The sequence below is a fragment of the Lathyrus oleraceus genome, chromosome 5 (genome assembly GCF_024323335.1).
Source record: "Lathyrus oleraceus cultivar Zhongwan6 chromosome 5, CAAS_Psat_ZW6_1.0, whole genome shotgun sequence".
Lineage (NCBI taxonomy): Eukaryota > Viridiplantae > Streptophyta > Magnoliopsida > Fabales > Fabaceae > Lathyrus > Lathyrus oleraceus.
Window position 1 is genome coordinate 609,684,898 of NC_066583.1, and position 21,840 is coordinate 609,706,737.

The window sequence follows — 21,840 nt, forward strand, 5'->3', positions numbered from 1 at the left end:
AAATATTAGAAAAAACGGTCGCCACTTCAAGGAAAGATTGGTCATTGAAATTACCAGAAGCTTTATGGGCATACCGAACTGCTTATAAAACTCCCATAGGGACGACCCCATTTAAGCTCATTTATGGAAAATCCTGTCACCTCCCGGTAGAATTAGAACACAAAGCCTATTGGGCTATTAGAAATTTAAATTTGAATTATAAAACCGCCGGTGAAAAGAGAATCCTTGACATAAACGAACTAGAGGAACTCAGAAGAGACGCCTATGAAAATGCCAAAATCTATAAAGAAAGAACAAAACAATGGCATGATAAGCGTATATCAAGGAAAATCTTCAAGCAAGGCGACGCAGTACTCTTATTTAACTCCAGACTAAAATTATTCCCGGGAAAACTACGATCCAGATGGTCAGGACCTTTCCATATCACTAAAATCTTTCCCAGTGGAGCGGTAGAAATTAAAGGACAATCTACAGAACCGTTCACCGTAAACGGGCAACGTCTGAAACATTATCACTATGCGGAAACCAACGAGGATTCGCAAATTCTACACTTAGACGAAACGCCCCCAGGACTCATAGACTATATTTAACAGTTTCTTTGTCGAGCTTGCGACATTTAAACAAAGCGCTTAGTGGGAGACAACCCACAAATTAATCTGTTATTTTATTATTTTATTATTATTATCATTTCTCTATTTTTCTCTTAATTATTCTTTTAATTTCTATTTAGTATTCATTATTGATTTATTCAAAAAGAAAAAAAATATATCTATATATTATAATAATAATTCTATTCTTCTTTCGGCATTTGGCCAAATCCTGACTTAAACTCATGTTTTCTTTTCTCTAGTTAACACTAACCAGATGGGACATTCTGACCGTATGGGTATCAAGTTCAGAGGAATGGCTCAGAAACGAAGGTTTGAAGAACTAGCCACTAGGGAGATGCTACCTAGTTTATATGCTGATGATTGGGCTATGACTGCCCTTGGACTGAGACAGAGTGTCCTGTTTTTGCTGAATCAGATAGGATGGGAGACCTCCCCTATCCTGAGACCTTTCACCACCTACCGGAGGCTCACACTAGAATTCCTTAGTTCATTAATCTATCTACCTAGCCATGGAAAAGGAATTACCAGAGGTTTTATCCAGTTCAGAATGTTCAATATGGAGTACCAATTTAATACTAGAGACTTCACCAACCTTTTGGGTTTTCCTACCTCCTTTGATACATTCACTATAAGCCAGGAAGAACTTCTTGAATATAGAGAGCTTGAACACTTTTGGGGTAAGCTGACTGGAAATGATGAGCCCGAAGAACATGAGTTTCTCTCTGGAAACATACATAACCCGGCTTTTCGCTATTTCCATAAGATCCTGACCCACACTTTATTTGGGAAGAAGCCAAATAGTACTTCAGTTTCACGTGATGAACTCTTCATCATATTTTGTGCTTCCCAGAACCGTCCAGTAAACGGTGCTACTTTTATGTTAGCTAATTTGGACCACCTTATCCAGGATGAGAGAGCACCCATTAGAATAGGCGGCCTGATAACTATGATAGGTAATGCTATTGGACTACGTCAGCCTATGCTTGACCTGAACCCTTTTTGTGGCATTACCACTATGAGTATACCTTTCCTCTTCAACACTATGTTTATAGCAAACATAGGGTCTGATGAGTTTGAGCTTGTTATTGATAACCAGGTTCTCTGCCTATTCACCCTGCCCGATCCTAGGACTAGTGTTCATAACCAAAGGAACTGGCTCTATAACCTGAATGAAACCCCAACTCCTGCTGGATCCACTGAATCCATCCAGGATTATGAGATTTGTGATGACTATGAGCACTATATTGACCATACCTCTCTTGCTGAATCTGACCCTCAGACTCCATCCGGCTACCATGATATTGATCCTCCTCCTCAGCCTGTCCTGACCGAAGAATCAGCCATGCCTGATCTCCGACATCATATGCCAGGAACAGATATTAAAACCGTCATTGAAGCCTTGATGTCAGAACAAAACGCCCTCAGGGAAGATTTCCACAGCTTGAGACTTGCAGTCCTAGAACACATGAGCAGCACGGCAAGTCAGTTACGTATGTTACGGCATCATGTTAACTCTTTTACTCCTCCGGCCAGAGATCCGAAGATAGATGGAATTTAGTTATTTCTTCATTCTAAGTTATTTAGTTTTAGGCTAGATTTTTTTCATTAATGTTATTTGAATTCATGTTTATTTCTATTTCATTTTATTATTTTCCCTTCCTGTAATACATTATGATCCTTTTTATTGAAGCTGTTTAGTTAATTTATTTTGCAATGCCTATTATGCTCTACTGTTATTACTTATTATTATTATTATACAAAGCAAGTAAGCATGCATACTAAATTAAGCTACAGACTAAAACGTTCATAAGCAGAATAAAATATTTAATTACGCTACCAAGTGATTCTGTGAAGCGCTACTAAGCCTTTCCAAAAGGAAGTGTGACGAGCGTCACACCACCCGTGACGGGCGGCACACTTAGTGCCTGTTACGAGCGTCACAGCCTTGTGACGAGCGTAACGCCTCTCAGATATGTGAACGTTAGGGAGCCGTTGGAGACGAACGTTACACCCCCCACCTTTTTACATTCCCCATTCATTTTTCATTTACCACAATTAATTACTTTTCAACCACTCTTTCTTTTCACCTCCCACATTTTACCTATAAATACCCTCCAAACTTCCTTCTTTCACCACAAACAACTCTCTCATATCAAATATACACTTCTTTTCCTTTCCAAATCACTCATTCAAAAATCCATCACAATGGCGGGAAGTCAAAACTTCGGAAATATCATCTTCCGATCCGGAGATGACAACTATCAGCAAGAGCAATTCGAGCGCTTCCAACAGCGAGGCGTCGCTCCCACCAGGTACCCCGATTTAACTTGTTTACAACAATTGGGCTTACTCCACGGTATCGAGTGGATGCTCCGTAGAGCCGATTTAACCTTCCTTTGCACCCATAACCAACCCACCTATCCTTCCCTAACCTTAGAATTCCTAAGCTCTTACGACTACACCACTCCCGCCGGTGAAGGTGAATTCCTAACCGGTACAGCAACCTTCCGTATGTTTAACACCGAGTACTCTCTAACCCAACGCCAATTGAGTGCCATGCTACAATTTCCCACAGAAGGTCTGCTCCATGCCAGAATTCCCCCAACCTCAAACTGGAACACAGTTCTAGTTTTCGACCTTTTTAAGAAAATTTCCGGTATAAATACCAACAACTGGGAAGAACTCCTTCTCTCCCACATCCATAACCCCACCATCCGTTATTTTCTCCGTATCCTGCAAAACACACTCTTTGGAAGACCAAACAACAGTAAGGTCAACTCAAAAGAACTCTTTTTCCTCCAGTGCGTTTTCGAATCGGATACTACGGTAAACGCCGCCTCTTTTCTCCTTCATCATATCCGCACCTTATGTGCTAGAGGCCGGCAACCATTCATAATTGGCGGATTAATAACCTCCATAGCACTTGGCCTGAACCTAGGGGATAAACTCCAAACTTTAGAATCCCTTCCACCCCTGTCTATGGATATCGGCTATTGTCGCTCCAGCCGCCTGATTAAAAACAGAGTAGGCGGAGGCTATTATCTGATGGTGAACAACCAAGCAGTCCCAAGTGTTGTGCTACCCAATACCACCCTAACCGATGTCACAAACCCGAACCGCCACCTCTACGATCTTAGCGCTCCTGAAACCACCGAGCCTTCACAAACAAACCAACAAACAGATGAGTTTGAAGAAATGGAACAAGGCGATCATCCGCCAGAACAACCGTCAGTCCCGCTCAACCCTTCCAGTAATGCAGCCGGCCCATCCTCCCAACGTCGTCGACGACGAAGGCCTGCGACCAACGATGACATTATGGATGCTATCGATGGAATGCAGGCACAGAATACAGAGATGATGCAGATGATGCGTCAAATGCAACAGCAACAGGATGCTCGGAATGCCATAACCGACCAGCGGTTTACTGAGTTGTTTAGCAGATTCGACAGCTTAGACATACGTCAAAGATCACCAGGACCAAGAACCAGAGGTGGAAGGCAGCCTTAGTTGTATTTTTTTCTTTTTCCTTTCCATTTTGTATTTCTTTCCCTTCAAACATCGAGGACTATGTTTAGTTCAAGTATGGGGGGGAAATTATTCTTTCCATTCCCATCTTTGTTTCAAGTTTGTACTCTCCCTTTTCATTGTTATTTCCTTATAAAAACAAAATTTTTTTTTTTAAGTTAAGTCCTGAATGTGAAAAAGTTTCTATTATCTATTTCCCTCAACTTTCTTGAGCCATAACAAAATTTTAACACACCCAATAAGTATAAAGGTCGCCTACTTTATAAAATTTGAGTGAAATCAAAACAAAATCATTACCATAACAACGCTCTGAGAACCTCAATATGTTAGATCAGGATAAGTACCTATCATACCGATTCCTCGAACTTTTAGTTCTATGGCAACCCCAAGTAGTTTATACAGAAGTCAGCACCATCTTAATAGCAAACTACGTGGAGAGCCGATGAATATAAGTGAATGATCCCCAAAGTAACCTAAGATAATTAAATTAGGTGACCCTTACCGGATCATTTAATCTAAAGGTTGCAAATCATGCAAAAGCACAATACGAAAGATCCATTATGAATTGGTTCAGTAGGAATCTGGTACTGAACTTGGTAGGGCGGACTACGGTTCGATCCCCCGCAATTTGCAATGGACTGAATAATGAAGTTATCCGACTTATGTACCAGAACTTCTAGCTAAAAGCGGATCATAGACACTAACCGGTTACTCCACTATGTGCGCGAAAGGATAAAGGGCTTAATGTGATTTCGCTAGAATGAAAACGGGCAAAATAAGACTAAAGGAACCAGGATAGCTATCATAGGGTACTTGAACTGATTGGCATAAGGTAGGGTTATCTAAGTTGTAACGGTAGTTGTTGATGTCAAGATTTAACTCAAATCCTCCTAAACAAAAACCCATTGGCAACCTAGTACGAATTGATGTGTGCTTTAAAATTTCATCCGGCTAAAACTTTTAACAAGTTCTATACTGAATTTTGCTTGAGGACAAGCAAAGATTTAAGTATGGGGGAGTTTGATAACACGAAATTATATCGCTTTTTAAGACTTAATTCAATTAAATTATTTTATCATTTACACTAATTTATCCCATTTTATCAGATATTATGCAGTATTTCTCTTCTATTTATATCAGGTACCCATTTTGAAGCAAAAGTGAAAAAGGGAAGAAAAGGAGGTGTAAAAAGCAACAAAAAGGAGAGAAAAGGAACCAAAGGCCAAAGCCCAGCCCAAAGCGCACAAGTCACCAATGCTGTGCCTGTGACGGACGTCACAGGACGCGTGACGAGCGTCACGCGAAGGAGCCTTGTGACGGACGTCACACATAGCGTGACGAGCGTCACGCAACCCCACTACCTTTGTGGCGCAAGTATCGCCCTCAGAAGGACTTGAAGAATAACGTTAAGGAATTGGTCTCCTATATGCACGCCGTGGATATAGCCACGCTGAAGAAGGAGAGAAACGGAATGCTGCTACCAAGGCTATTATAAATAGCCGTCTCACAAACCAAAAGTTACACAGTTTTTGCACGCTCAGTTTTGCGGAAGCTCTGCCAAATTTATTTTTTTTCCGCCTTTGCTTATTTTTCTTCCTTTCCAGCATCGTCCATTTTATTTATTTTATTTTGCAAGCTTTGTTTTCTTTTTCCCTTGCAATTTATTTTCCCCCGTTCTTAGCTTTTAGATATTTTTCGCGTAGTAGTTTCTACACCGGAAACTACTGGGCAACTTTATACCGGATTTAACCTTACGTTATATTCGAGTTTTTTTTATTTCCTTGATTTAATTTACTGTTTAATTGAAGAATCGAAGAACAAATCCTACCGGCTTGTGGTGGAGTGTTCAAGACCATTGTATTACGCATTCAGGTTCTTTAATTGTTATTTAATTTTTATGCTTTATTCTATTGTTTATTTGCATTGCCTGCCTGAAATGAGTCTGTGTATGCATGATATTAATTATTATTTAGTAAGCATGTCTGGCTAATTTGCCTAGGTATCGGTATGTAAAGTAAGCAGAAAGAGGGATCAAAACTAAGTCGGTCTATTCAAACTTAAAATTAGAATCAATCTTTTTACGGTCTTAACTTACAGGTTTAATAACAAGATTTTTTACAAAGGTAAAAGACATAAAGAAGTTGAAACCAACAGAGCGAGAGTTTGAGGTTTTAACTGGACAGTGTAAGTTAGTCATTAAATCTATCTCAGGGCGAGAGCAAGTTTTAGAATTAATTAAATTCTGACCTTTTTCCAAAAAGTATTTTTAAAGGTTGAATGTGAGGACGAGAGTTAAGCATTTAGATTTAATTGTATAACCTAAGTCAACAGAGCGAAAGTTTGAGATAAGGGTGTTTAAAACGGTCAGTATTTTCTTAAAAAGAGTTTCTGCAACTTTATTGTTTTCAAAATATGATTTTTGACTTAATTATAAGTGACAGCAACATTAACATAAGATCATGGTTTCTTCAACAGAGCGAGAGTTTGAGATAAAACCTTTAACCAATAAAGTTAGTCGAAACGATTTATTTTAAAACCGAGAGACCGACAAGGAATTGATTCCCTAGTTTTGACGAACCACATACCGATATCCGTTTTATTAATATTTAATCTAGATATTAGTTTAGCTCTTAGCTCCCTTTTCCCCAAACAATCAAACATTTTCACCTTAGATTTACGTAGTAACCTTAGATAACGGTACATCGATTCATAAGTCCCTGTGGGATCGATATCTTTTAAAACTACGCGATAGAACTGTGCACTTGCAGTTTGTATCCCATTCTCGACTCGCACAGTCGAGCGATCAGTTTGGGATAAATCAAGGCTAATGACCGTTGATTCAAAGATGTTCAAATAGCATGGTGTGCACAAAGTCACTTACTTGCAAATGAAGTAATCAAGAAAATCATCAACAAACATGAAGATTGGATGACACAATGAAACAAAGGGCCGGGCCAAGTTTGGATAGTCAAGAGCAAGTGAGGGTTGACTTTGGTCAAAGTTGACCAAAAAGTCAACCGTTGACCAAAGTCAACAATTGGTCAAAAATGCATTTTTTTGTATCTTCTTTGTAAATGGAAAATGAATTATTGGTTAGGGTGAAATTTAGAGTTTTTGGATTTTGGGTTGACTTTGGTCAAAGTTGACCAAAAAGTCAAACGTTGACCAAAGTCAACAATTGGTCAAAAATGTCAAATTTTGTATTTTTCTTGTATGGAATCAAATGTAATGGTTTACAATGACATGAAATAAATTGAAATGGATTAACAAAATGGTTTGAAGTTGGTTTCCAAATTGTTTTGTTTATGACTTGAGTGTTTGACTTTTTGAAAAAAAAAATAACTTGACTGATAATGTACATGAACAAGGTCATGAAATGAGACCATAAGGTTAGGGTTTTGACATAGTATCCATGAACCACTAACATGACTAGCAAGTGGCTTGAAACACAAGAAGCTTGGTTGTTCAGATGACCCAGACCATAGATGTATCCACAATCACATGAACAACACCATGACTTTGGACCAAAACTGTAACACCTCAAAATTTGCCCTCCTCTCTTGGGACTAGCATTAACATATATTGCATTTCATTTTAGGTCATTAGGCATTGCATATTGCATATCATGTGGTTACATTGTGCAAGCTATCTTCCCAAGTCTTGATCAGGAGATGAGGAAGTCAAAAGTGCAAGCCTAGGGTTTATTGACTGATCATTGGCCATCTGAGGATTGGGCTGTGAATTAGGGTTTTGCGATTCTCCAAGGATATTGGATTTCATCTTGATTACAATGATACATCATCATCATCATGGCTTGTTATCATCAGAAGAATCAAGTGATTGGAGCTTATTCCTTGAGATTAGGGTTTTGACCACTGGTCAACCCTAATCAGTTGCATTGGGCCAATCAGGGCATGGTCAGGAGATGGGGTTTATGATGGTTATGGGGTTCATTATATGATTATATTGTGCTTATTGAGGCTAGGGTTTCACCCTTGAGCCATTTCAGTTGAAGATTGGAGCTCAGATTGATCTATGCATTGCCAGATTCATCTGTCAGATGAAAAGTCAACTCTGGTCAACTGTACATGATCTGATGAATTTGGAGGTGGAAATGACTTGGATACACTTCATTCATGTTGGAACAAGTGTTAAATGACATCTCAAAGCTTAAGAATGAAGAAAATCAAGTCAGGACAAAAACTGCCAAAAATAGAAAGTGACTTGTAATTGAAGTTTCCAAAAATGGAAAGTTTTTGACCTCAAGACCACGTGTCCAAGGAAGCTTCAAATGAAAAATTGTTCAACATGAAAGTTGTAGATCTTGTTCTCACCTTTCCAAAAAGTCCAAGAACTTGAAAATACCATGTATGGTTGGGAAATTATGGCTCAGTGAAATTCAAAAATGACCCATAATCAGGAGGCCATAACTTCCACATGGTTTGTCCAAATTGCAAGTTCTTTATATGCACAAACTCCATTTGACATGTACTTTCATGGTGCATAATTGGATTTTTCCAAAGGTGGTCAATGCAAAAAGTCAATTTTCAACTGGACAGTTAAAATGGACCAAGGGCAAAATTGTCCAACTTGCAAAATAATTGGAATTCTTGAGTGGGGATTTTTGCAACGCCTCATGAATGGTATTTAAAATTTGTTGGAATCCTCATTTCATGGCTAAGGCATGTAATTTGAGAATTGGCTTGAAAAATGAAAGTGTAAAATTGGACAAAAGGCAAATACAAGGTGAAATTGAGCATTACACAACCAATGAGGGTGAGACAAGTTTCTACAGCTCACACATGGCATTTGGAAGGTGTGTGAGCTGTCATTGAGGTGGCATGAGCTGTCCTATGGAAATTCCATTTTTGCCCTCACTTGAAATTTCACATTTTCACTAACAATTCCAATTTGGCTAATTACATGATTAAGGAATGATTAAACACACATATATAATCCTAATCTCATTCTAAGCATAACAGAATGCACACTTTTCAAGACCAGATCAAGAACTCATCCAAATTCTCTCAAACCCTCAAGAACACCAAAAGCTTCAAATCCATCAAACTTCTTCATTCTTCAACCAATTTTCGAATTTCTTTTTGTACTGAACTCCTCTCATCATCTTCTCAAACTGTTTGTGGAGTTTGGATTGGAAGAAGCATTGAATCGTGACTGTTCCAAGGAGCATCATCAATGGTGAATGTGGATTTCGAGCACTAGAAGCAACATTGTTCGAACCTGAGTACATAATTCATCTTCCTGGAGCTTATAGTTGGACTGTTTGTGGAGGAAACACGTGAAAAGCTTCGATCTCACCACTGCCATAGCAGGTTCTCAATTTTTCGAATCATGCCAATGCCTTAATTGTTATATGCATTCTATAGTGTGTTGATCGTAGAGTACTGTGATGCTTTTGGTTTTGCGAATGATGAACCATAGGAGGAGAAATCTGGAATTGAAATTTTGATGTCAAACCCTAGCTCGCGCGATTCGTTTGATTTAGGAACTGTTAGGTCAAACTAAGTTGATATTTGAGATCTACACGTTCATACGGTTTGAATGAATATAGGCTTGTCCATTTTGGTGACGTTTTGGAAATTGCGTGTTCTTGCATGTTCTGGGAATTTCTGAGTTGGAACGATGGAGTTTAGCTTGTTTGATCTTCAAAGCTGTTTGAATTTTCAAATTCTATGTTTACCGCTCCCGCCATGCAGTAATTACGAATATGCCATTGTTAATTTTAATTAATTTGTTTAATTCATAAAAATACATTAGCACCTTAAAAAATTCATAGAAAAATGTAGAAAAATCAGAAAAATGTGGAAATTTTTATGTTGACTTCCTTGTTGACTGTAGGATTTGTTTGACCTATTGGTCAAAGTTGTGCATGGTAGGAATAATGTTTGACCTAGGGATCTTTAACATGTACTCATTTTTGCTACATTCTACCATTTTGTTCATAAAATGCACATAGTGTAAAATAAATACTTGAAAATTTTTGTGATGATTGTTGACTGGCTGATGTTCATTTATATGTAAGTTTCATGAATTTTTGATACCTGGCCATTGAGATATGAATTTTGGAACTTAGGTGTGACAATTTGTGTCACACCTCTTGATGTCAACTTGCTGGATTTAATTGAGTGGTCTATACTTGTTAGAATGAAATGAAATTTTGCATGGTGAATCATTAACATGTTGAGATGTTGTATGAATTTTTGTGGAATTTTACATTGCATTTTCAAATTGTTTGGTATTTTTCATCTCTGGTGGTTGAATTTACAAGTTCATGTGACATAGGTTGGCAAATCTTTTGAGAAATGCTCATATGGTATTGGATTGTCATGAAATTTGATATGATAGTTATAGACACATGATGTGACATCCCTGTTTTGGTCTCATCCATTTCTTTATTGTTTTCATTAACTTGTGAATTTTTGAAGTGAGTTCATGTATTGATGTTGTGAATTGGAGCATGTAATTGTGTCTGTTTTTGTTGATTTTCATTGACATGGTTCCATTTGCCCAATTAAGCTGAAATTTGGTGTGCCATACCTGGATTAGGTCCTGTTTAGGTGTAATTTATTTGAGAATTTTTGAAGTTGTTTTGATGTGGATTTGAATGCAATAGTTCTGTTTGCATGTTTGGTGCTTCATTTGAACTAGTTTGCCTTGTTTTGTGCTTAAAATGAACATGATGAATGATATAAACATGAGACCAATGGTGTTTGCTCTTGTTTGACATTAATTTGAGTTTGGATGGTGAATACCTTGCTGTTTAGGAATTTTTATTGCCTTTGGACCCTAGGCTTAGCCTAGTGGTCTTGTTGCTAATATTTGCTTGATTTTTCAGGATCAAAAGCATAATGCACATGGAGAATGAATCAAGTTAAATGTAATTGGTGTTGTTTGATGTTTGTACACTAACATAACATTGTTTTGTAGGTTGTGAAGTTTGGGATTGAGCTTTGAGCTTGCTTTGTTGTGCATTGATCTGTATAGATTAATTGGTTGATACTTGCTGTTTAGTTTTGTCTGTCTGAGTACTAACTGTGTTTGACTGTTTCCAGGTACTTTTAGTTGCTCAGTTCCTTGTGAACTTTTGCTTTGCTTTGCTTAAGCAACTTGCATTGAGGTATAACTTCCTAACTTCATGTAGTCTGGAGACCCGGCTGTTACCGGGCCGGGCAAATAAATGTCTGAAGTCCTCCTTAAGAGGCGATGATTGTGATTGTTTAATTTTATGCCTAAGCAGGTGAAAGTCCTCTAAAGAGGCAATTGGTGGAAGGTAGGGATATGCAATCTATCCCCCACTATTCAGTTGAGTCTTCTCCTTGCTCCCATTACATGGTTGTAGCATTGAGATCAAAAGCCCAAGATCTCGTGCAGTGCACATTGTGTCAGAGTCTCTGAGTATAGAAGGGTCCCCCCATTCTGGACCCATGCTCATTTGTCAGAAGCTCTCCCTAGTTAGGGATAAGAGCTGTGAGGTTTGATCCTCACTTCACCTTTCATCTGCTTCACCTTAGCCTCGTAATGGCAAGGTTAAGAGCAAACCCAGCCCGTACAGACGACTCGCCTCGGCAGTCAAACCTATTGTGTGAGCCACTTGTTTGGTTATAGTGCGTGCTGTGTGGATATCTGTTTGAGACGCTTGTTCTCATTTGATGTATGCTTGAATTATTTTGTATGCTTGTGTGCTGGCTTCTTTCCTGGATAGGAGTAGTTTGCTTATGCAAGTAGGATAGAAAACTGAACTTAGGGTAACGATGCATGACAACACTAGGCTCGAGTCCCAACTCCCTAGTAGTGTGTCTTTCCCCGGTTTCTGGTTAGCAATTCAGTCCCTTTCAGGGGAACTACATCGCCCTGATCCTCGTTCCAGACGAGGTATGTAGGCAGGGGGTCGTGCGAGACCTCTCCGGGCAACCTTTTTCTTTTTGCGTGTGTTTACTTGTTATCTGATTGTGTGTTTGGTTCGGATGCCGACGTAAGCCCAGTGATTGGCTGTCGGGCCCCACGTTTGCCCTTTTGAGTGTGTTTTGGTTCGGATGCCGATGTAATTCCATCCAGTGGTTGTCGGGCTCCATGTTTGCCACCCTTGCTTGTTTGTATGTTGTGTTGTTTGGCGTGCGTAAGCCGAACTACAGTGGCTCTGATTCTTGTTCCAGACAAGATATGTAGGCATAAGGTGCGATACCTTATCGAGCTCCCTTCTCCTAACCCCACCTGTGTTCCCCGTGTGTGTGTGTGATGTTTAGCAACCTTTTCTTTATTCTAGGACGTGGATCCCTAGGAGTACCTAGGACGTGAGGGGTGCTAATACCTTCCCCTTGCGTAACCGACTCCCGAACCTTTTCTCTCTGGTCGCGAGACCATGTCTTTCCAGGTTTCTCTGAGCGTTTCCTTTCCCTATCTTGGGATAAATAACGTTTAGTGGCGGCTCTGTGTGTTTTTATTTTTAGGCTCGCCGGTTGATTTTTCGCAGGATGCGACAGTTGGCGACTCTGCTCGGGAAAGTCATTGATGTAGACCTATGCTGGTCCATCGTCCCTAAGCGAGTCCTTCCTAGCGTTTTAGGACGAGTTAGGTTGCTCGTTTTGTGTTATTTATTGCATTTATTATTCTAACCTGTGTATATATTTGCATTAATGTTTGCATGCATCATACTATCATGCTGTTGCCGTCCTCTGTGCAGGTGGTTCCTCTGTGTGGGGTGGGTGTTCTGAGTGGGGCTAAAACCCAGGCCCGAGTATACACCTAGGACTAGTGTGGTCTCATGTTCCTCATTTGCTGGATCAGCATATTGTTGCAACGTGACATACCACAAGCCAGACGAGGTTCATGTGATAGTGCTTTCCTCTGTGGGGTACTCCACTTTGGTTGAGTTACTTCATCTGAGCTGTTGACTCTGGTGACCGATCATTTCCCGGATCTTTGGTTTAGACGATCTCAGGAGAGCTGCAATGGCACACCCGAAAGGGCAAACCCATTGAGTATCTCTGCCCGATTGTCGAGACTATTGTCCGCCTTAGGGTGACCTGTTTAGAATTTACCTGTGAGGGGAGGGTGATTCTTTCAGATGCATGTTCAGATGGTGACTTTGATGGTGACTAATTGTTCCGTGGATCAGAGTTCTATTTATAAGTCGGATTTATGGCCGTTTATTTCTGAGACGCCGGAGTGCTGTCCGTGATTTATCAGTGGGGATCCGTTTATTTCAGGATTCCCCGGGCCGATTCAGATGTTGTGGGTATCTGCTCAGAGTTTTGTCTGGTGATGATGATGATGTATCTGTCTTCCGTTTATTTCGGAACTCTTGAGGTGGATTTGTGGTTACATTTCCTCAGATGGTTATGATCAGTTCAGAGACCAGGTTTCAGAGCAACAGATGATTAGAGGACTTGGAGGATGGCAATGCATTGCATTCATTCATCTGCATCATTCACATTTTGCATTCATCTGCATCAAACCTACGTCTAGCCATATGGGGAGCATTATGGAGTGAGAATCTGGTTGAGAGACATCTGGATGTCAAAATGTTATTGGTGAAATTTTATCTGTCTCGATGAAACCAGGATCGAAGGACAGAATCTTCCTCATATGGATAGACGTTGCATTCATGCATATTAACCTGTTTGCTGTTTTGCAGGAATCATTGCTCGTGCTCGCAGAGTTGTACCTTTGCACTCAACACGCCCTCACAGATACTTCACCAGACGCAATACTCCAGGAATGATGAATCCGTCCAACACCGACATTCTCGAGCTGAAAGAGAAGATGGGAGAGCTGATCGGCGTCATGCAAGAGTTCGCCTTGGGGCAGAGAGTAATTGCTGAGAAGGTGGAGAAGATTGAAGACTGGCTAAAGATGGGGAACATGCAAGGAAACGCTTCGTCATCTGGACCGAAGAAATCTTTTGGTAATGACCAGCACAAGGATGAGGGTGAATCGAGTGCTGTGTATGCCCAGAGGGGATACAGTAGGGATCGTTACTACCAGCACACTGCTGCTGTAACCATCCCTGCTGGTAATCAGTCAGTCCGACAGCAACGTCAATCACCTCAACAGAGAGCCGGGTATCAAGGGAGAGGTAAAGGGATTGATCGCCATTTTGATAAGCCGCCCGTGACGTATGCTGTTCTGTTTAAGAAGTTGATGGATCTGGGGATGGTTCAGCCAAGGATGTTAGCTCCAGTGAGATCAGATCAGAGGCCACCTAACTATAATGAGAATGTCAAATGTGAATTCCATTCGGGTGCTCCCGGGCACAGTGTAGAGGACTGCAAAGCTTTTAAGCACGTAGTCCAAGACCTGGTGGATTCCAAGGCCCTCAATTTTACATTGTCATTGAATGCTGATGCCAATCCCATGCCGGCGCATGGACAGGCGATGGTGGGTGCAATTGCTGAAAATTCAGATCGCGCCTGTGCGGTAGGGGGAGAGATTGACAGTGACTGCAAGTTCAGTGGTTGGATAAAGCCGTGCGTACCAGAACTGGAAGGCCTAAAAAAGATCAGCACTGACACTCAACCTGAAGAGTAATGTTTCTTGTTTTCAGTTTATATGCATGAAAGCCATACGTGTTGCCCGACACGTAATGGTCCATTGTAAGGGCCACCTCATGTTTAAATTTGCATTTTCTGCATCATTAATAAATGGATGTTTTTCAGTCAAAAAGCGGTGTTCCCTGTTTTTCATTTATTTTTGCAGTTTAAAAACAAATAAAAAAATGGCAATGTTTTCATTTTTCTTTTTTGATTTGTCTCGTCCCAAATTCAAAAATAATTCTCCGGATCTCATTGATAACAATCCTGTTACACCCTCATATGACTTCGACAAACCGATCTATCTTGCTGAAGAAGAAGACGAAGAAGATTGTGATCTGCTGGAATTAGCCAGGTTGTTTAAACAAGAGGAGAAGGTGATTCAGCCGCAAGTGAAGCGGGTTGAGATTGTTATTCCAAGCACCGCCGAGGTCAGGAAGGAAATAGGAAAATGGGGCCGCTTCAGAGGCAAGTCGAGAGCAGATTGGTAGCGTTGTTGAAAGAATATGTCGACATCTTTGCCTGGTCTTATCAAGATATGCCAGGGTTGGATACCGATATCGTTGTGCACAAGCTACCGTTGAGATCAGATTGTCCTCCAGTGAAGCAGAAGTTGCGCAGAACTCGACCTGACATGGCGATGAAGATTAAGGAAGAAGTGCAGAAGCAGTGGGATGCTGGTTTCCTTGCTGTCACTAATTACCCGCCATGGGTCGCGAATATTGTGCCAGTCCCGAAGAAAGATGGGAAGGTGAGAATGTGTGTGGACTACCGAGATCTGAATAGGGCTAGTCCGAAGGATGATTTTCCACTGCCTCACATTGACGTGCTGGTAGATAATACAGCTCAATTCTCGGTGTTTTCCTTCATGGATGGCTTTTCTGGCTATAATCAAATCAAAATGTCGCCAGATGATATGGAGAAAACAACGTTCATTACACCATGGGGTACCTTTTGTTACAAGGTGATGCCATTCGGTCTCAAGAACGCTGGTGCTACTTATCAGAGAGCCATGGTGACTTTGTTTCATGATATGATTCATCATGAAATTGAATGCTATGTTGATGACATGATAGCAAAGTCCCAAACAGAAGAGGGGCATTTGGTAGATCTGGCCAAGTTGTTCGACCGGCTGAGACAGTTCAGACTGAGGTTGAATCCGAACAAGTGCACTTTCGGAGTGCGGTCCGGTAAATTGCTGGGGTTCATCATAAGTTGTAAGGGAGGAATCGAGGTTCATCCTGCAAAAAAAAAAAAAAAAAAAAAAAAAAAAAAAAAAAAAACGCCTGAACCGATAAAGGAAAAAAGAGGTTCGTGGTTTCTTAGAAAGATTGAACTACCTGTCATGGTTCACATCTCATCTAACAGCCACGTGCGAACCACATTCGAGATGTTGAAAAAAGAAAGATCAAACGGTCAGGTGAAATAATGATTGCCAAGGGGCATTGAAGATTAAAAAAGAATAAGTTGCAGGAACCTCTAATTCTGATACCTCCTGTGGAAGGAGCAATTGTTAATCTGTACTTGACGGCCTTCGAGGGGTCTACAAGGTGAATTGGGTCAGCATGACGCGTCTTGTCGAAAAGAGCATGCAATTTACCTTAGCAAAAAGTTTACCGACTGTGAAACAATACATTCACTGTTCGAGAAAACTTGATATACTTTGGCATAGGCTGCTCGCCGACTGAGACAGTATATGTTGATTCATGCCATTTTGTGGATTTCCGAGATGGATCCGATCGGGTATGTGTTTGAGAAGCCAACATCGACCGGACGGGTTGCGGGAGAGCAAAAGAATGTTGACTGAGTTGTGATCCGCTCAGAAAGCAATCAAGGGGTGTATTGTCTGATTACATCTCTCTGCAACCCGTTGAGGTTATCAACCGATGAAGTTTGAGTTCCCTGATGAGGACATCTCGAGGTGCTCCAATCGAAAGATTGAGAGTAACCGATCCCGGAGGAGGGGCCTGACCCTGAATCCGAACGGATTCTGATGTCTGATGGGGAGGTTAAGGTGAATGAGCTTTTGTTGCCCGGATAACCTTTGAATGCACCGATGGTGTGATTGAGTAGGAAACTGGTATCCCAGGTACTGAACCTCGAGGAGTGCGTCTACTGGGGCAATTCCTTTCTCATTGGTATATGGGATGGAGGAGGCTGTATTACCTGTTGAGGTTCAGATTCCCTCTTTGAGAGTCCTGATGGACGTGAAATTGTAAGAGGTTGAATGGGTAAGGACCCGGTACGAAGAGTTGAGCCTGATAGAGGAAAAGAGGCTGGCATCCATCTGTCATGGGCAGTTATACCAGCAAAGGATGAAGCGTGCTTTTGACAAGAAAGTGCGACCTCGGGTATATCACGTAGGTGATATGGTGCTGAAAAGGATCCTTCCTCCTCAGAACGATCGAAGGGGCAAATGGACACCCAATTATGAAGGTCCATTCGTGGTCAAGAAGGTTTTCTCTGGTGGAGCCTTGTTGCTAACGACCATGGATGGCGAGGATTTTCCATCCCCTGTGAATGCGGACGCAGTTAAAAAATACTTCGTATAATTGACCCGCTGGGCGAAAAGAATAAAATAGTCCAGGCAAGAAGGGGCATCCCGGCGAACCAAAAAACAGAAAAAAGGTTCGGGCAAAAATTAGGGAAAAAATGAAAAAAAACTGTACACCCGGCAAGTCGAAAACCTGAGAAGGCGACTTGGGCAAAAAAGGGTATCCCGGTGGACTGAAAACCCGAAAGGGCGGTCCAGGCAAAAGGGGGATTGAAACGAACAACTGCGTCTAGCATGATCGTTTGCGCTTTGGTTAAAGCATCGTGGATAATACCCGGTAGGGATCAGTTGGAAGCGTCTTGTTCAGAAGTCAGAAAGCATGGAGAGTCTGAGGACATGTGGGGTGTAACCGAATTGGAACTCGATGAGATCACGGGTTTCACATTGCCATTAGGATAGATTTTTCCTTTTGAGCGCAGTTACCTCTTTTCAGGAATTGCTTCCTTTTGTATTGCTCATTTGAGCCACACTTTTCCAATCAATAAAATGCATATTCAGTCAAATAATTTTGTTTTGTTTTCATTACCGCTTTGATTGCAAAAACATCCGATTATTTTGATAAAGAATGTTGCATTTTAAGACATATAGGTCCCTTCCAATGCATGTTTATAAGATTGAAAGCTTGAAATCTTATTTGGAAGGATGAGTGACTCAAGTGTTGAAATCTTGACACGCATGGGACACGGTTTTATCTGACGGTTTATTTTGCAGGAACTGCTGGGTATTCTTCACTCACTTGCAGGTTGTGATGTGGAAGCTTTGTAACAAATCCCCAGAGAGTTCGCACAGGGACGAATGAATGAAAACGACGAAGTGACGTTGAGACGTACGACGATCCTTGATGGTAATCAAGAAGACTCTTCAAAGTCGGAAGACCTGAAAGTGTGTAATTCCCCGCAGAGTCCGCTCAGGGACGAGTGCATGAAGAAAGGACGGAGAGACGACGAGACGTCCGACGACCTTTGAAATTAACCAAGAAGACTCTTCAAAGTCGAAAGGTTGAAATTATGTATAAATCCCAGGAGTACGTTCTCGTCGAGCGCGGAGCGATTTGGAATACAAGATGATGGAGCAGAAAAGGTCCAGACGAGTCTGGGAGTTCTCAAAAGTGGAAAGCTGATACGAGATTGGGAGGTGGATACCGTGGTTCGACGAGTCGACGGGTGTTCTGTGCCAACTTTTCTCATTTCCCAGCTAGGTCCCCAAGCAGAGTGAAGAGGACTAGCTCCCCAGCGGATCCAAGGTCTGTGGTTCCCAGCCGAGTTAGGATGGTTGTCCCCGGCCGGTTTACAACGGTGTTTCCTCAGCAGCCAGGTCTGAAGGTTGCTATTCCCCGAGTGGAGCGGGTTTCAAAGAAATATATCTCCAGCAGATCCCCGAGTGGAGCGGGTCTTTTTCAAAGAAATATATCTCCAGCAGATCCCCGAGTGGAGCGGGTTTCAATGAAATATATCTCCAGCAGTGTTCATCCTACCAGTGGATTGGACAAGTTCCCGTAGCGGACGGATTTTTTGCATCCCCAGCTGAGTTGATTCTACCTATAAATTGCATGGGTTATCCCCAGCGGAGTAGCATTCGTTGCCCTAGCATGGTCAGGATGGTTGTCCCCAGCAGGTGATAGATTGCTATTTCCCCAGCGGAGTATCTGTGAGCATTTCCCCAGTGAAGTCAGCAGGTATCTGTGAGGGTTTTCCCGAAGCGGAGTCAGGATTGATATCCCTAGCAAGTCAAGACTGTTGTATCCTCACAGAGCGTTGGTGGTGCTTATCCCCAGCAAATTCCCGAGCGGATTGGGTGCAAAGGAGGTTCTTCCCAGCAAGGGTTGCCTTTTCCCAGCAGCAGTGCTATTCCCCAGCAGGGTGGAATTGAAGCAATGGCGAGTTCCTCAGCAGAGTGTCTCGTGCTTCCCAGAAGAGTCCCTTGAGGGGGATATTTTTTATGCATTCATCATGTAAATAAGCATAGCATATTGCATAGAAAAAATAATAAATCGCGTAGCATTTCCATAATTATGGAGCATTACGCAGAGAAAAATCGATCATTCATCATTGCAAGCATAAGCTAGTCTCAAACCGTGGTTACTGTTCGAGAAGTGGTTTTGCCCAAAGGTGAAGAGGTGTTACTCCGAGGAGTTCAACATCATGATTAGATCAAAGGTGTTCCCCAGTAGTGCGATACTGGAGGAGATTTCTGTCGTGCGAGACAGGAGTTGGATGTTACTCCGAGGAGTCTAGCATCATGACGTCAGATCAGCAATGTTCCCCAGTAGTGCGATATTGGAGGAAATGTTTCCGTCGGACGGAGATGGAAATAAAACCAGAGGACGTTACGCGATCAGCGCGATTCCGGGGTTCAAATGGAGAAAAGGAGATACTGAGGTATTTTCTGGGGTTCAAATGGAGATGGAGTTGAAGATTATATCCGGGATGAGGTCCTTAGGATTTTCTTCTGTTCATGTGTCACCTTAGACTCGGGCTGAGGCCAATGGAGGTCGTTATAGGTGTCTTCTGAGGAAGAGATACACACGCTACCTTCCTTTTGTGAAGGTATACCCTCTGACATGTCGCCCTCAGAGTGGTTTGGTGTTATTTCCGACGTTGCCAGCGGAATTATCACGGAGAAAAGGATATGCTGAGGCATTTTCCTGGGGTCCAAACGGAGAAAAGAAATGCTGAGGCATTTTCTGGGGTTCAAATGGAGAAAAGGAGATGTTGCGACATTTTCTGGAGAACGGGGTTCATATTGGCGATCGCGAGTTATCGTCAGGCGACTGGGATTCAAACTGGAGATTGGGGTTCATTATTTTGGAAAAAAGGAGTGCTGAGGCATTTTCGGGGGTTCAAATGCAGAGATCTGAGGATCGTTTGCGCAGAAAAATGTCGGGGTTCAAGAAAAGAAAAATAAAAAGAAGAGATAATAATCCCGCGTGGATGTGTGGTTTTCAGACCATGGTTATCCCAGCGTTACCATTTATTTTGGTATCCAGGTCGACGTTTTTCGAGTTTGTTTCTTCGCCGATGCTGACAGGCGCTGTTAATTATATCCCATCAGAGTGCAAATTGTTCGTCTGTTCTTGGTATTCAATCACTCTTCATCCTGATCATCCGAAAGCCGAGGCTATTTCGTATCGACAGGTTCACAGTGGATTGAATAGGGGCAGCTGTAACACCTCAAAATTTGCCCTCCTCTCTTGGGACTAGCATTAACATATATTGCATTTCATTTTAGGTCATTAGGCATTGCATATTGCATATCATGTGGTTACATTGTGCAAGCTATCTTCCCAAGTCTTGATCAGGAGATGAGGAAGTCAAAAGTGCAAGCCTAGGGTTTATTGACTGATCATTGGCCATCTGAGGATTGGGCTGTGAATTAGGGTTTTGCGATTCTCCAAGGATATTGGATTTCATCTTGATTACAATGATACATCATCATCATCATGGCTTGTTATCATCAGAAGAATCAAGTGATTGGAGCTTATTCCTTGAGATTAGGGTTTTGACCACTGGTCAACCCTAATCAGTTGCATTGGGCCAATCAGGGCATGGTCAGGAGATGGGGTTTATGATGGTTATGGGGTTCATTATATGATTATATTGTGCTTATTGAGGCTAGGGTTTCACCCTTGAGCCATTTCAGTTGAAGATTGGAGCTCAGATTGATCTATGCATTGCCAGATTCATCTGTCAGATGAAAAGTCAACTCTGGTCAACTGTACATGATCTGATGAATTTGGAGGTGGAAATGAATTGGATACACTTCATTCATGTTGGAACAAGTGTTAAATGACATCTCAAAGCTTAAGAATGAAGAAAATCAAGTCAGGACAAAAACTGCCAAAAATAGAAAGTGACTTGTAATTGAAGTTTCCAAAAATGGAAAGTTTTTGACCTCAAGACCACGTGTCCAAGGAAGCTTCAAATGAAAAATTGTTCAACATGAAAGTTGTAGATCTTGTTCTCACCTTTCCAAAAAGTCCAAGAACTTGAAAATACCATGTATGGTTGGGAAATTATGGCTCAGTGAAATTCAAAAATGACCCATAATCAGGAGGCCATAACTTCCACATGGTTTGTCCAAATTGCAAGTTCTTTATATGCACAAACTCCATTTGACATGTACTTTCATGGTGCATAATTGGATTTTTCCAAAGGTGGTCAATGCAAAAAGTCAATTTTCAACTGGACAGTTAAAATGGACCAAGGGCAAAATTGTCCAACTTGCAAAATAATTGGAATTCTTGAGTGGGGATTTTTGCAATGCCTCATGAATGGTATTTAAAATTTGTTGGAATCCTCATTTCATGGCTAAGGCATGTAATTTGAGAATTGGCTTGAAAAATGAAAGTGTAAAATTGGACAAAAGGCAAATACAAGGTGAAATTGAGCATTACACAACCAATGAGGGTGAGACAAGTTTCTACAGCTCACACATGGCATTTGGAAGGTGTGTGAGCTGTCATTGAGGTGGCATGAGCTGTCCTATGGAAATTCCATTTTTGCCCTCACTTGAAATTTCACATTTTCACTAACAATTCCAATTTGGCTAATTACATGATTAAGGAATGATTAAACACACATATATAATCCTAATCTCATTC